The sequence below is a fragment of the Heterodontus francisci genome, chromosome 5 (genome assembly GCF_036365525.1).
Source record: "Heterodontus francisci isolate sHetFra1 chromosome 5, sHetFra1.hap1, whole genome shotgun sequence".
In the NCBI taxonomy this organism is placed as follows: domain Eukaryota; kingdom Metazoa; phylum Chordata; class Chondrichthyes; order Heterodontiformes; family Heterodontidae; genus Heterodontus; species Heterodontus francisci.
The window spans coordinates 160990082-161003809 of NC_090375.1; positions in this window are offsets into that span (position 1 = coordinate 160990082).

Here is a 13728-nt window from a genome sequence, read left to right on the forward strand (position 1 = left end):
GTTCATGTCTTCTCCACCTCTTTGAGTAACCCTGAGAATCAACTATAAGAAATAGAGCAACAGAAGCAGCATTTCTCCAGAGAAGCGTCAGGAAGACTTCCTCTCAACATCTCCTGAATTAACTGCTTCTGAAAAGATCCCAGTGACCCGTCTACGTGTACTCAGACACCAGACTGTATGCCATCTGGAACATAACATACCTTATCCTTTTTCTTCAAGAATTAACAAGTACTTTGGCTTTATTTTTCCTTTAACTATTGTGTATATGTAGGGTATTTAGAAGGGAATATATATATTTGCTGTCATATTTCAAACTGTGTGTTAAAGCTTTGTATTTTTATTGACGAAGTCTTGTTTTATAGGAACATAGGAGCAGGAGTAGGCCATTCAGCTCATCAAGCCTGCCCCTCCATTCAATACGGTCATGGCTGATCATCCATTTCAATGCCTTTTTCCCACACTATCCTTATATCCCCTTATGTCATTTGTATTCAGAAATCTGTGAATCTCTGCTTTAAACATACTAATGACTGAGCTTCCACAGCCCTCTGGGGTAGAGAATTCCAAAGATTCACAACTCTCTGAGTAAAGAAATTTCTCCTCATCTCTGTCCTAAGTGCCTTCCCCCTTATTTTGAAATTGTATCCCCTGATTCTCGACTCCCCAACCAAGGGAAACATCTAACCTGCATCTACCCTGTCTATCCCTTTAAGTATTTTGTAGGTTTCAATGAGATCACCTCTCATTCTTCGAAACTCTAGAGAATACAGGGCCAGTTTCCCCAATCTCTCTTCATAGGACAGTCCTGCCATCCCGGGAACAAGTCTGGTGAACCTTCATTGCACTCCCTCTATGGCAATAATATCCTTCCTAAGGTAAGGGGACCAAAACTGCACACAGTACTCCAAGTGCGGTCTAACCAAGGTTCTATACAATTGAAGCAAGACTTCACTATTCCTGTATTCAAATCCTCTTGCAATAAAGGCTAACATACCATTAGCCTTCCCAATTGCTTTCTGTACCTGCATGTTAGCTTTCAGTGACTTATAGACAACAACACCCAGGTCCCTTTGTACATCTCCACTTTCTAATCTCTTTCCATTTAAAAAATAGTCTGCACATCTATTTCTCCTACCAAAGTGGATAACCTCACATTTTTCCACATTATATTCCATCTGCCATGTTCTTGCCCACTCTCTAAGTCTGTCCAAATCCCCTTGAAGCTGCTTTCATCTTCCTTACAACACACATTCCCACCTAGTTTTGTCGTCGTGAACTTGGAAATACTACATTTAGTCCCCACATCCAAATCATTGATATATATTGTGAACAGCTGGGGCCCTAGCACTGATCCCTGCGGTACCCTGCTAGTCATAGCCTGCCAACGCGAGAATGACCCATTTATTCCTACTCTCTGCATTCTGCCTGTTAACCAACCCTGAATCCATGTTTTTCAGGAGTGTATAGTTGCTGTAAACTATGTAATATTTATTTAAAGACTATCCATTGCCTATGTACTGTCATACCTTTCAATGAATTTTCCCAATCCACCTCAGCCAATTTGCCCTCAAACCTTCACAATTTCCTTTGTTCAAATTTAACACCCTGGCTTCAGATTGAACTACCTCACTTGCAAACATAATGTAAAATTCTATCATATTGTGGTCACTCATCCCTAAAGGTTCTTTTACAACAAGATTATTAATTAGCCATTTCTCATTACATAAAATTAGATCTAATATAGCCTGTTCTCTAGTCAGTTCCTCAACATACTGCTCCAGAAAACCATCCCTAACACACTCCAGAAACCCGTCCTCCACAGCATTAGTGCTCATTAGATTTACCCAGTTTACATGCAGATTGAAGTCACCCATGGTTACTGTATTACTATGCCACATGCTTCTCTAATCTCCTGATTAACATGATGCCCAACATTACCACTACTGTTTGGTGGCCTATAAACTACTCCTACCAATGTTTGCTGCCCCTTGCTGTTTCTTAGCTCCACCCAAACAGATTCCACATTTTGTTCTTCCAATCTGAGTTCCTCCCTTACTAATGTGCTGATCTCATCCCTTATTATCAGCGCAACACCACCTCCTTTTCCTTTTTGCATGTCCTTCCTAAATGTCGAATATCCTTGAATATTCAGTTCTTGGTCACCCCGTAGCCACGTTTCTGTTATGGCAATTAGATCATACCCATTTACCTCTATTTGGGCCTTTAAATCATCTACCTTGTTGCAAATGCTGTGTGCATTCAGGTAGAGTGCCCTTAACCTTGTCGTCTTGACATTATTCTGCATGCTAAGCCTAGTTGATGCTCGACTTTATTTTGCCTGCTTTCTAATGTCACTTGTTACTTTTCTACCTCCTGTTCCCAGCTTTATTTCCTTCCAATTTGAGCTAACCCCTCAGGTTCCCATGGTTCCCCTGACAAGCTAGTTTAAACCCTCCCCAACAGCACTAGCAAATTTCCCTGCGAGGATATTAGTTCTGGTCCTGTTAAGGTGTAGCCCGTCCATCTTGTACAGGTCCCACCTGCCCCAGAACTGGTCCCAATGCCTCAGAAATCTGATGCCCTCCCTCCTACACCAATTCTCCAGCCACGTGTTCAATCGATCAATCCTCCTATTCCTATGCTCACTAGCACGTGGCACTGGGAGTAATCCTGAGATTACTGCTTTGGAGGTCCTGCTTTTTAATTTCCTTCCTAACTCCCTAAAATCTGCTTTCAGTACTTCATCCTTCTTCCTACCTATGTCATTGGTACCAATGTGGACCATGACCTCTGGCTGTTCGCCCTCCCCCAGAATGATGTCCTACAGCCACTCCGTGACATCCTTGACCCTGGCACTAGGGATGCAACATACCATCCTGGAGTCACGTTCACTGCCGCAGAAATGCTTGTCTGATCCCCTGACTATCGAATCCCCTATCAGTATTGCTCTTCCACTCTTTGTCCTTCCTTCTTGTGTAGCTGAGCCACCCGTGGTGCCACAGACTTTGCTCTGGTTGCACTCTGCCGAGGAACCATCGCCCTCAGCATGCTATCCACGTAGTCCTCTGCCTTGAGGATGCACAACAGTAACTCCAGCCACAGCTCGAGTTCCAAAACCCGAGCTCAAGCTTCTGCAGCCATTGACACTTCCTGCAGATGTGTTCGTCTAGGACACGTGGTGCATCCATGACTTCCCACATACCACAGGAAGTACATTCCACTTGGCCAAGCTGACCTGCCATAACGTAACTTTAAATACTTTTTATAACAATGAGAAGTAAAATAACTTACCAGTTACTCACCAATCAACTTCTTCCCCTGTACCGAAGAGAGAGGCAGCTACTGGAGGCTGAAAAAAGGTAGAAGAAAGAAAGGAGCCTCTCCCTCACACACCAAACTCCCACTTTACACTCTCTGCACTCAAATTTATTTTCTTCTTAATTTATAGTTCCCCTCCTGAGCAAACTCTCTCAATTACCAAACTCCATTACCAAGCAGCACTGAGAGTCCCCTGAATTTATACTCTGAAAACAATGCTGTGTCAGCTCTTCTAAAGCTCTGCTACAGCTCAGAAACCAGTTTGAGCTATCTACCTAATTAACTAGCTACAGATACTCGCAGAGTGTGAGTATACCTCTGTTTAAAACTGCAAGAAACCTAAGTTACCTCTCAACTGAAATAGGAATTTCAATTAATTGCTAGATGTAAACAGAACAAAACTAGTCTTGAGAGATTAACCCTTAAAATTCACTCACTTACCAAACTCCCATCTGCACAATCAGTGCAGAATAATAAATTAATACGTCTGTTGTTTATTAAAGAAACCTGGTTGGTGGATTTTATTCTGAAATAAAAAATAGAGTATATAATTGGCCATATTGATAACTAGGTACACATTTAAATATATGTTGTGACCTGTGAAGAAGTGGAACAAGAGAAAGACAGTGCACTCCTCCCACCTTGGTCGTAACAAGAGGAAATTATTGGTCACTTTAGTGCAGTTCATAGAGTCTTAGGGCTGAATTTTATGAACCCTAAAGAGATGGGCAGGGTGGCGGGGGGACTCATAAAATTGTGAGGGAAGATCAGGGGTGGAGTTCCCATTGCTTTCACAATGCCATGGAATTTAGTCCAGGACGGGGAAGGACGAGAACAGCCTTCCCGTCCACAGGCCAATTGAAGCCACTTCAGGGCCTGTTCCCCGTTCCCCTGCCCATCCTTACAGGGCTGAAAAAATTCAGCCCTATCTCTATGAACTGCACTAAATTAACCAACACTTGCCATTTTACTAGCAATGGGAGGTGATTCTGCCAGGTGAGGCCTCCGTCTGGACTGGTGAAATGGGGCCCTGCTCTCAACTATTCACCCTACCCACCTCTCACCGGGCCGACCTTGTTGTCCCCTGCGTGCCCGCCCTACTTAATTGTAGTCCAGGGCTCCATGGCTGCTCCTGGTCTGGTAACTGCAGCAATGGCCACCACTCCCATTAGCACTACTGGACTGTTGAGCTGCCTCTGATTGACCAGCAGCTCTAGGAGGCCGGATTCCCGTCCTTAATTGGACGGGGGTCTGGCACTGGGCCGTTAATTTTTTGAATGCTGTACAATGCAGCCAGGGTCCCCCAAAATGGCCGAGGCAGGGGTTCCCCTCACATCTTTGGCCCGGCGCCAGGATTCCTACTGGCAGCCCTTAGAGTCAGAGAGTCATTATGGCACAGAGGGAGGCCATTCAGCCCATCGATTCCAAGGTTGCCTCTCTGCAGAGCAATCCAATCAATCCCATTCCCCCGCTTTATTCCCGTAGCTCTGCAGGTTTACTTCCCTCAAGTGCCCATCCAATTTCCTCATCGTCATCACTTCTACCACCCTCATAGGCAGCGAGTTCAGGTCATTACCACATACTGGATTAAAAAGTTCATCCTCACATTTCTCCCTACATCTCGTGCCCAAAACTTTAAATCTGTGTCCCCTAGTCCTTGTAGCATCAGCTAATGGGAACAACTTTCCTTTGTCTACCTTATCTAAGCCTGTCATAATCTTGTACACCTCGATTGGATCTTTTCTCAAGCACCTTTATTCCAAGGAGAACTCACGCTTCTCCAAACTAACCTTGTAGCTAAAATTTCTCATCCCTGGAGTCATTCTGGTAAATCTTCTCTGCATGTTCTCAAGGACCCTCACATCCTTCCTAAAGTGTGGTGATCAGAACGGGATGGTATAAAAGCTCAGCATAACTCCCTGCTTTTGCACTCAATACGTCTATTTATGAAGCCAAGGTCCCATATGCTTTGCTAACCACTCTCTCAATATGTTCTGCCATCTTCAAAGATTTATGCACATGCACACCCAGCTCCTTCTGTCCCTGTACACTCTTTAGAACTGTACTATTAAGTTTATATCGCCTCTCCCTATCCCTTCTGCCAAAATGCATCACCTCACACTTCTCTATATTAAATTCCATCTGCCACTTGTCTGTCCATTCTACTAGCCTATCTATGTCTTGTTGCAGTCAAGGGTGTGACTACAAGTGAGGCAGGTATGGGACCCAGAAGATAGCAATGGAGGAGACTCAGCTCTTGCAATTGTCCAACAGGTTTGACGTTATTGCAGCTTGTGTGGATGAGAGCAGGGACTGCAGAGCAAACTAACCACAGCACCATAGTACAGGGATTCATTCAAGTGGGGTGAGTAAAAAAGAATGTAGTAGTAGTACTGGACAGTATAGTTAGGGGAATAGATACTGTTCTCAACAGCTGAGAGCGTGAGTCCCGAAGCTGTGCCTCCTGCCTGGTGCTAGGTTAAGGACATCTCCTTGGGGCCGAAGAGGAACTTAGAGTGGGCGGGGAAGGATCCAGTTGTCATAGTCCACATAGATACCAACAACATAAGTAGAACTAAGAAACAGGTTCTGCTAAGTGAGCATTAGCATCTAGGGGCTAAATTAAAAAGCAGAATCACAAAGGTAATAATCTCTGGACCTGAGCCATGAGCAAATTGGCATAGGGTAAATAAGATCAGAGAGTTGAAAGATTGGTTTAGGAGAAATGGGTTTTGATTTATGGGGCACGAGCACCAGTTTTGGGGAAAGAGGGAGCTATACCGTTGGGACGGGCTTGCCTTGAACTGCGCTAGGACCAGTGTCCTGGTGAATCGTATAACTACGGCTGTAGAGAAGGTTTTAAACAAAATAATACAGGGAAGTCTCAAGTGAGGGGTGATTTAGAAAGTTAATGAGAAAGGACAAGGCAATAGTGTAGGGTAAACAGGCTTTAAACAGGGTTCACTCAGGCTCTGCTTGCAGCTGCACCTTGTTAATTAGAGAATTGGTTTAAACCAATTTTCAAGGGGCTAGAGTGAGTCAGTGTGAAGGGGCGAGAGTGAGTCAGTATGAAAGTGAGCCATGTGCTGACTTGGGTTGCAATAGAGTGCTACAGTGGAAGTTTGGTAAGTGAGGATAATTAAAGGTTAATTACTGCAGCTGTACAGAACTTTAGTTAGGCCACACTTAGAATATTGCGTGCAATTCTGGTCGCCACACTACCAGAAGGACGTGGAGGCTTTGAAGAGGGTACAGAAGAGGTTTATCAGGATGTTGCCTGGTCTGGAGGGCATTAGCTATGAGGAGAGGTTGGATAAAGTCGGATTGTTTTCATTGGAACGACGGAGGTGGAGGGGTGACATGATAGAGGTTTACAAAGTTATGAGCGGCATGGACAGAGTGGATAGTCAGAAGCTTTTTCCCAGGGTGCAAGAGTTAGTTACTAGGGGGCATAGGTTTAAGGTGCGAGGGGCAAAGTTTAGAGGGGATGTGCGAGGCAAGTTCTTTACACAGAGGGTGGTGAGTGCCTGAAACTTGCTGCCGGGGGAGGTGGTGGAAGCAGGTACGATAATGACTTTTAAGAGGCATCTTGACAAATACATGAATAGGATGGGAATAGAGGGATACGGTCCCCGGAAGTGCAGAATGTTTTAGTTCAGGCAGGCATCAAGATCGGCGCAGGTTTGGAGGGCCGAATGGCCTGTTCCTGTGCTGTACTGTTCTTTGTTCTTTGGTAGCGATGTGGGTAATGATAACCAGAGTGTGACAGGAAGGGACACAATATACAAACATAGAAGTGCACCAGCAAATAAGGTTAGACCTGGGAAAAATGGTTAAAAGACAGAATTAAAGGCTCTTTATCTGAATGCAACAAGATGGATGAATTGATAGTACAAATAGAAATAATGGGTATGATATGATAGCCATAACAGAGACGTAGTTGCAGTGTGACCAAGGCTGGAAGCTGAATATTCAAGGGTATTTGACATTTCAGAAGAATAGGAAGAAAGTTAAAGGAGGTGGGGTATCTCTACTAATAAAGGATGAGATCAGCACATTCGTGAGAAGTGATCTTGGCTCACGAGATGTGGAATCAGTTTTGGTGGAGATAGTTTTGGGGTGGCACAGTGGCGCAGTGGTTAGCACCGCAGCCTCACAGCTCCAGGGACCCGGGTTCGATTCTGGGTACTGCCTGTGTGGAGTTTGCAAGTTCTCCCTGTGTCTGCGTGGGTTTTCTCCGGGTGTTCCGGTTTCCTCCCACAAGCCAAAAGACTTGCAGGTTGGTAGGTAAATTGGCCATTATAAATTGTCACTAGTATAGGTAGGTGGTAGGGAAATATAGGGACAGGTGGGGATGTTTGGTAGGAATATGGGATTAGTGTAGGATTAGTATAAATGGGTGGTTGATGGTCGGCACAGACTCGGTGGGCCGAAGGGCCTGTTTCAGTGCTGTATCTCTAATCTAATCTAAGAAATAGCAAGGGAAAGAAGTAACTTGTGGCAGCAGTTTATAGGCCCCATAACAGTAGCCACACTGTTGGACAGAGCATAAATCAAAAAATAATGGGGGCTTGCAAGAAAGGTACTGCAATAATCATGGGCTATTTTAATCATCGTATTGATTGGACAAATAAAATTGCCAAAGGTAGCCTTGAGGATTAGTTTATAGAGTGTATTCAGCAGTTTCTTAGAACAAAACGTTCTGGAACCAACCTGGGAGTTGTCTATTTTAGATCTGGCAATGTTTAATGAGGCAGGATGAATTAATGATCGCATAGTAAAGGATCTTCTAGGCAAGAGTGATCATAATATGAAAAAATTTCACATTCAGTTTGAGGGTGAGGAACCCGGGTCTAAAACTAATGTCTTAAACTTAAATGAAAGCAATTACAAATGTATGAAGACAGAATTGACGACAGTGGACTGGAAACATAGGTTAAATGGTAGCATGGTAGATAAGCAGTAGAAGACATTTAAGGAAATATTTCATGACTCTCAACAAAGATATTATACCACTGAGAAAGAAGACTCTATGAGAAGGATGGTGGGATGAATAGAAAAGCAGAATAGGATTTAAACAGAGAGACAGTAGAATGCTTTGGTACAGAGGGATCCAAATGTCCTTGTACATGAATCACAAAAAGTTAGCATGCAGGTACAGCAAGCAATTAGGAAGGCAAGTGGAGTGTTTGCCTTTATTGCAAGGGGGATGGAGTATAAAAGTAGTGCAGTCTTGCTACAACTATATAAGTGTTAGTGAGACCACACCTCGATCTACAAGGCACAAGTCAGGATTGTGATGAAATGCTCTCCATTTGCCTGGATGAGTACAGTTCCGACAACACTCAAGAAGCTCAACACCATCCAGGACATAGCAGCCTGCTTGATTGGCACCCCATCCACCACCTTAAACATTCACACCCTCCACCACCGACACACAGTGACATCAGTGTGAACCATGCACAAGATGCATTGCTGCAACTCGCCAAACCTCCTTTGATAGCACCTTCCAAACCCGCGACCTCTACCACCTAGAAGGACAAGGGCAGCAGGAACATGATCACCTGCAGGTTCCCCTCCAAGTCACACACCATCCTGACTTGGAACTATATCGCAGTTCCTGGTTGTCGCTGGGTCAAAAACATGGGACTACCTTCCTAACAGCACTGTGGGTATATCTACTCCAGATGGACTGCAGTAGTTCAAGGCAATGGCTCACCACCACCTTCTCAAGGGCAATTAGGGATGGGCAACAAATGTTGGGGTTGCCAGAGATGCTCACATCCTATGAAAGAATTTTAAAAAGTACCGTATACAATTTTGGTCACCTTATTTAAGGAGGGATATACTTGCATTGGAGGAAATTCAGAGAATGTGCACTAGGCTGATTCCTGGGATGAAGGGTTTGCCTTATGAGGAAAGGTTGAGCAGGTTGGGCCTATACTCATTGGAGTTTAGAAGAATGAGAGGTGATCTTATTGAAACATACAAGATTCTGAGGGGGATTGACAGGGTAGATGCTGAGAGGATGTTTCACCTCTTCGGAGAATCTAGAACTAGGGGGCACAGTTTCAAAATAAGGGATCTCCCATTTAAGATGGAGATGAGGAGGAACAGTTCCAATGGATTGAAGGGTAGATAATGTAACCCCACTACTTAAAAAAGGAGGTAGAGAGGAAACAGGAAATTATAGACTAGTTAGCCTGGCATCAGTATTGGGTAAAATACTAGAGTCCATAATAAAAGATGTAATAGCAGAGCACTTGGAGAACAATTACAGGATCGGACAAAGTCAACATGGATTTATGAAAGGGAAATCATGCTTGACAAATCTACTGGAATTTTTTGAGGATGTAACTAGTAGAATAGATGAGAGAACCAGTGGATGTGGTGTATTGGGACTTTCAGAAGGCTTTCGATAAGGTCCCACGTAAGAGATTAGCATGCAAAATTATAGCACATGGGATTGGGGGTAAAGTACTGACATGGATAGAGAACTGGTTGGCAGACAAGAAACAAAGAGTGGGAGTAAACGGGTCTTTTTCCGAGTGGCAGGCAGTGACTAGGGTGTTACTGCAGGGATCAGTGCTCGGACCCCAGCTATTCACAATATATATTAATGATATAGATGAGGGAATTAAATGTAATATATCCAAGTTGGCAGACGACACAAAGCTGGGTGGGAGTGTGAGCTGTGAGAAGGATGCAGAGAAGCTCCAGTGTGATTTGGACAGGCTGAGTGAGTGGGCAAATACATGGCAGATGCATTATAATGTGGATAAATGTAAGGTTATCCACTTTGGTGGCAAAAACAGAAAGGCAGGTTATTATCTGAATAGCGATAGATTGGGAAAGGGGGAGGTGCAGTGAGACCTGGGTGTCCTTGGGTACCAGTCACTGAAAGTAAGCATGCAGGTGCAGGAGGCAGTTAAGAAGGCAAATGGTATGTTGGCTTTCATAGCAAGAGGATTTGAGTACAGGAGCAAGGATGTCTTACTGCAATTATACAAGGCCTTGGTGAGACCACATCTGGAGTATTGGGTGCAGTTTTGGTCTCCTTATCTGAGGAAGGATGTTCTTGCTATGGAGGGAGTGCAGCGAAGGTTCACCAGACTGATTTCTGGGATGGCAGGACTGACGTACGAACAGAGATTGGGTTGATTAGGCTTATATTCGCTAGAGTTTAGAAGAATGAGAGGGGATCTCATAGAAACCTACAAAATTCTAACAGGACTGGATAGACTAGATGCAGGAAGGATGTTCCCGATGGCGGGGGAGTCCAGGACCAGGGGTCACAGTCTAAGGATCAGGGGTAAGCCATGAGGACTGAGATGAGGAGGTATTTCTTCACCCAGAGAGTGGTGAACCTGTGGAATTCTCTACCACAGAAAGCAGTTGAGGCTAAATCATTAAATACATCCAAGAAAGAGTTAGGTATAGTTCTTAGGGCTAAAGGAATCAAGGGATACGGGGAGAAAGCGGGAACAGGGTACAGAGTTTGGATGATCAGCCATGATCGTATTGAACGGCAGTGCAGTCTTGAAAGGCCGAATGGCCTACTCCTGCTCCTATTTTTCTATGTTTCTATGAATTTTTTCTCTCAGAGGCTGTTAATCTTTGGAATTCTCTTCTCCAGAAAGCAGTGGAGGCTGGGTCATTGAATATGTTCAAGGCTGAGTTAGACAGATTTTTTATATACAAGGGAGTCAACGGATATGGTTGGCAGGAAAGTGGAGTTAAGGTCACAATCAGATCAGCCATGATCTTATTGAATGGCAGAGCAAGCTCGAGGGGCCAAATGGCCTACACCTGCTTCTACTTCTTATGTTCTTATTGGTATCATGCTCAACTCTGCCACATCACCAAATTTGCCCAAACTTCAGCACCCCACTAAGCGATTTGCTCAAGAAAACTGCTCAGGTAGTGTGAATAGAGGTATGCCAAAGGGCTTTTGACAAATTAAGGGCCATTCTGACAAATGAACCTGTGTTAGCCACCCCAAACTTTACCAAATCATTCAGGGTAGCTATTGACGTGAGTGATGTAGTAGGAGCAGTTTTACTCCAGGGGCTCAACTCGGGAAGTGAACACCCAGTTGGCTACTTTTCAAAAAAACTAAACAGGCATCAGAGAAAATACTCCACAGTGGAGAAGGAAACATTAGGACTCCTATTAGGCCTCGAGCACTTCAAGGTTTATGTCAGCAATGGGCACCGTGAGACCCTAATATACACTGTCCGTAACCCTTTAAAGTTCCGAGAAAAGTTTAAAGTGAGCAATGCCAGGCTGTTTCAGTGGAGCTTGCTCTTCCAGCCATTCAATTTAAAGATCACCCACATTACTGGAAAAAAACAATGTCATGGCCAACACCCTATTGAGAGCGAAAGCCAGCAGGTTGCTGTTAGAGACAATTGCATTATACGACTAATGTGTGGATGTCGGAATGAGTGTGTACAGAATGTATGTTTATATTTTTCTTGCTTTACCAGGAAGGCAATTTTAAAAAAGTGTAATCGAAATTCCATTTTCCTTTGTTTTTTCCATATGGTGGAAGTGTGTCATGCCCAGTAAAGGCATGACCTATTCATAACTTTAAACATGGACAGTATTCAGCATAGAATCTTCTGGAGCTAAATTTTCTTTTTAAGTGGACCACATTAAAATGCTGCATAAAGATGGCTGCCAAGGGTCAGGTGACATGCAATTTCTGCCCAGACCTGGAAGTATTTCAAGACTCTGGAAAGCTCCTAATTGAATGACCATGGGTGGAATGCCTCCCTTGAATGGACATACCAAGATGAAAACATTTGTGGAATTCACACCTCCTTTTGTTTGTCGTCTGACCCAAAACTTAATACCTATGGCCTCCTAGACTCACTGTCTCTGAGCTCGAAACTTAACACAGAGAACTGAAGGAAACCAGTTAAATCATAAATAGGTGCAAATGGCCACCATCCATCCCCACTGTGTAGAAATAGCTTCGAAGTTCAAATTGTTCTGGGTGGACAACTGAAGCATTGATCAGGTGGTCACCTGACCAAAACTAATCACTTATTACTCCAAGCACCAGGGAAAGACTGGGGCAGACTGCAAACAACAGCTGCACAGACAGCAGAAAAGGCAAAACAGCTATGCCTTAAAACTGGATACTACCACATCGTGATGCCTCCAAGTCTGTTCCTTTTTCCAGTCCACCAGTACAGATCACCAACCTCATAAGAAACTCAAGCAACTAAATTGCTTGAAACCTGCTGAAAATCCACCCCTTCGAGAGAATCCTGCAACAACTTTAATATATGACTCCAGCTACTGAATTCACCTAACTGCACTTCAGGAGTGAAAGCACCTTCACCAGGCCCACAACGCATGCCGTTTCCCCCCAAGACAAGCCAAATCACATGATTTACTAACTATTCCTTAGTTAGTCATTTGTAAAAGTGCACTTTCATTTTTAATGACTTTCTTTCTCGAGTGTATGCGTGTCTGAGTGACGAGTGAATGACGTAGTGTTAGACTTTCAGGGTGAGCGTGTGAATAAAGATAATCCTCTTTATTTCAACCCAGGAAAGCATGCTGCTGGTTACCAACACAAAAAGGAAGGGAATGGGGGTTTCAGTTCTCTCTCTCATTTCTGTCTGTAACAGCACCTTATTCCTCTTTTCTATTGCTATATACTAGTGCCCACCCCCCTGCCAATTTAGCTTAAACCATCCCCAAGCACACTAATGAACCTCCCCCCAAGGACATTGCTCCCAGCTCTGTTGAGATGCAACCCGTCCCTTTTGAATAGGTGCCTCCTGCCCCAGAACTGTTTCCAATGTCCCAAGAATCTGAAGTATTCCCACCAGCACCCTGCCTCAAACCACACATTGATCCTCCCGATCTTCCTATTTCTACTCTCGCTGGCCTGTGGCACTGAAAGTAATCCAGAGATTACTCAACCTTCAAAATCTTTTTTTTCATTGGGTACAATGCAGCAGCTTGCCAAAACTTCTTTGACAGCACTTCCCAAGCCTGTAACCTTACCACCTAGAAAAACAAGTACAGCATGTGCATGAGTACGTCATCATCATCAAGTTCCTCTCCAAATCAGACACCAATCCAACTTGGACATATATCACTGTTCCTTCGTCACCTCTGGATCAAATTCCTGGAAGTCCCGACTGAGCAGCATGGTGGGATTAGCTTCATCACATGGTGTGCAGTGGTGCAAGAAGAAGGTTCACTATCACATTCTCAAGGGTAACTAAGGATGGGAAAACACTCCTCTTGCCTGGAGAAGTGCAGCTGCAACAACGCTCATGAAACTCAACACCATCCAACACAAAGCATTCCACTTGATTGGCATCTCATCCACTACCTTTAAAAATCCATCCCCTCTACCTTGCCAGCGATGCCCATATCCTGAGA